This window comes from Arachis hypogaea, chromosome 16 (genome assembly GCF_003086295.3).
Source record: "Arachis hypogaea cultivar Tifrunner chromosome 16, arahy.Tifrunner.gnm2.J5K5, whole genome shotgun sequence".
Lineage (NCBI taxonomy): Eukaryota > Viridiplantae > Streptophyta > Magnoliopsida > Fabales > Fabaceae > Arachis > Arachis hypogaea.
Window position 1 is genome coordinate 110,103,259 of NC_092051.1, and position 3,633 is coordinate 110,106,891.

A 3,633-nucleotide genomic window follows, 5' to 3' on the forward strand; every position below is an offset into this window, starting at 1 on the left:
ATTCATAATGATTTATATTGTACTAAGGTGAAAAAGTCATGCCTTCTATCGACTCTTCAAAGCTTAAATATGATTGCTCCAATTGATTAAACAATAACAACACATACACACACCTCTTTCGACTATGAGGAACTTTGTTTACACAAAGAACTTTCACACATTAAAACTTGAAGGCATCCCAATTTTCAGGCTTCAAAATAAATCAGTTGCACATAGATGTTCAAACTTTGCCTTTTGTGAGTGATTGTTGAATTTTATCAATGTTTTACATTTAATTGTATGTTTTGCTCACTACAAGAGGCATAAAAGCTAGCTATATAACAGCCAAGCACTCCTGTCTCCTCTGATGTACAAATTTCTGTTCCCATCAGCAAGCCAGGGGTGTTTTAGTTAGCATAAGAGTTACAAGCATTGCTCAAAAAATAATGTGCAATTGAATGGTTCATTATAAAATATCAAACAAGGAATGCATTTTTTGTATGAGTTTTTTTCGCATGTTTCCTAGTTCCTGTAATGAGGATACAACTTCATAAGCTTTTTCTTAGATGTTAAGTTTTTATTTATGAAAATTTACAAGAGATTTAGCAGATTAAGAGTTGAACATATCCGCATTTTTTACGACTAATATATGTTGCAATTTGCAGCAACATTTCAGACTCAGTGAGTATATAAATAAGCATTAGCTGACCCAAAGCCTTAACCATGTCAGAATATGCAAGGATTTAGTTACTACACGACAAAAGACCCCTCATAAGTTAACCCATGCTATAATCCACAAGTGAAATCGTCTTTTTTAAATCGTACTAGGACTTGATACTGAACTTCTGGTCAATGATTATTGAAGGCAAGTTCCTGTGGATCGACAGCAGTTGCCTTCTACGAGTTGCAATCATAGAAAAAATGAATGACATGTTAATGATGGAACATCCAATCCATTTAAACAATAAAGTGCTGATATGAATTTTCATCAACCATAAACAACAGTTGCATAATGTGGATCGACAGCAGTTGTCTTTCCCCATTGAGTTCTTCCAGAAGTAAATTGCAAGACGAGGTTCCCATGCTATTAGCCGCAGTTGCATGCAACTTACCTAGTAATTCTTGTATTATATGAAACTTGGCCTGCATAGAAGCATAAAATGTTAGGAGATTCAAGATTTAGATGAAGAAAAGCAATTAAACTCACATTGTAAATCTTATATAGCACTCTCTTGTGAATCATATCCATGTTTCGAATTATGGACCTTTCTGTCATAACCATAAGAGACAAGACGATTCATTACTACCTTTTCTTAGTTATATATCCTAAAAAGACTGAAACACAAGAAATAAAGTCAATACTCAATAGTAACCAAGTCTGAAAAATACGTGTCCCCAACGGTAATTATCTCCATTTTGTATTCGTATTTCATTCTGCATTATTAATGAAACACCCCATATAAATGTCCATTCTTCTTAATTTTACTATGCCATGCATCAATACCTCAAGAAGAAATATATAAACTCAAAAAGTATTCCTCAGGAATAGAGTCACTATACAAAAAATGGTAATTGTCAAACTTAATTATACTAATCTTTTTGGTAACTGTAACTTGCAGGGGTTCTGAAAATAATGATAGGATATTAAAATATCTACATGAAAAATGAATTACATAGCAGATATACCTCTAGTTCATGGATGATAGCAGCTGTGCGCCGACCTGCCTTTGAGAGACCTCTCAGGTCGCTAAAAATATGATCTCCAACATATATCACCTATGGAAAAAAGTGAATTTTGGCTTTCTGGAAGCTAAATGTAAAATAATCTTCAAATTTATTCTATAAAATCTGATTGTGAACAAAAAGGCTAGTAAATAAAAATTACTACACAGCACAGCATATCAACCATCAAATGAGTTATACCTCTGGGCCTTCCATTTTAAATGGGACTCGCTAAAAAACTTGTAAATGCTGACACACTTTTTTTACGTGTCATATGTTGCTCCACAATTGACATAATATACAAAGAGAAATTCTAAGGTGCTGCCAGCATAAGAATAAGTGTGTTTGATTTACATTTTTTTCCTAATAAAATAAAAGTGAGGGGGAGGAATTTGACTTTGTGAAGCACTTTTGCTAAAAGTAACTTAAGAAAAGAAAGAAGCCAAATTCTTACTTTTCTTAGGAAGACTTAAAAAACAAATGAACTCTAAGATGGTCTTGTGTCTACAATTTAACATCTCAATTATTTAGATCAAAAGTAAAATAATAGAGAAAACTGAAAACAGCAATAGCACATTCAATGAGGAGTAATGCTACACAAATAGCAAAAGTCAAAAAACAGCCCACAAAACAAAAGGAGGATGGTTAAAGAGAATAAAGTTAAAGGAAGGGATTTGCTACTAAAATATTAGTAGCATACAGAGTATCTAGGCAAAATTTTCTGGTTCATACGTTGCTCACTTTTAAGAATTACTCCTCAACATCATTTCCTAACTGCAGATCGAAATGGAAAATAAGCTTTATATTTCAGAATGCATATGTTTAATGGTTATTTCCAGATTCAATTGGATGAATGTAATTAATGGGAAACAAAGAAAAGGTAAACGGGACACCCTAGAAAGCGGCCACTCTAATATGATACCAGGGATTTTTTATTTTTTTTAATTTTATCTTAAAGTGAGTTCTTATACTCAACAACAACAAAGCCTTAGGGGTCAGAGTTCTTATACTCAATGGGGAAAAATCAGAGACATCTAAGAATTTTGCTAACTAGTGTTCTTAAGAATTTTGAAATAAAAATCTTTGAATTATTCAATACATTTCAAGGACTAAGGTATTAGAATGAGGACGGCATCAATTTTTGAAATATACACTGCAGCTTCATCAAAATAGTGGAGTTGCTTTGAATCAGAATCTATCCCTAACCCCCAAAATAAAACGACAAGCCCCAACTAAAGGATCTCTAGAAATAACCACAACAAGCCACCTTAAAGCAGAAATTGATAAATTAAAATAAAGTCATGGAGAGGAACTGCAACATACCAAGAGGAATTGTGGCCAGAGGGGGGCATAGACCACTGCGAGTAGAACGAAAGCGTGGGACTGACTGCGACACAGTGATGAGACAAGGAGCGAGGAAGACCAATCCCGATACCTGCTGCGTCTGCCGCCAGCGACGACGAGGGCAAGAAAACCACGCGAGACCGTGAGAGAGACCCGATCCGAGAGAGCGACGCCGAGCTTGATGGCGACACCAGAGACAGTGAGAGATACCGGAGCTGAGAGAGGGTGGGAGTTTGGATACGACAGCAGTTACAGGGATCAGAGCTCGAGGGAGGAGCTCGAGGTTCAATATAGTAAGGTTGAGGGAGGAGTTTGAGAGTTTAGGATTGCAAAACCATGGCGTTTTGTGGAAGTGAAAAAACCCAAAAAGAAAAATCATGGTTCAGTTTCTAGTCATGTAAATTAGTGGGTTTGACCGGATCTGATAATAATTAAGTTTATTATTATTATAAAAAAATTGAGTTTATTTTGGTTAGTTAAAAAAAATCGATTCATTAAAATGTTTAATAATATAATAATATATAAGCGTCTTTATAAAAAGATATTTTATGCATTTTTATGGAAGTTTTAAATATTTATTAGACGATT

The 3,633-nt window shown here is 34.4% G+C and overlaps 1 long non-coding RNA gene across 1 annotated transcript; it reads right to left on the reverse strand.

The window, feature by feature from the left end:
- Window positions 1–892: 892 nt before the first annotated feature.
- On the reverse strand, window positions 893–3,424 carry LOC112754641 (uncharacterized). The gene is made up of 3 exons (XR_003178654.3): window positions 3,025–3,424; window positions 1,666–1,755; window positions 893–1,122 (listed from the first exon to the last, which is right to left on the reverse strand). It is a non-coding gene; the product is annotated as an uncharacterized lncRNA (long non-coding RNA).
- Between the last annotated feature and the right edge of the window lie 209 nt (window positions 3,425–3,633).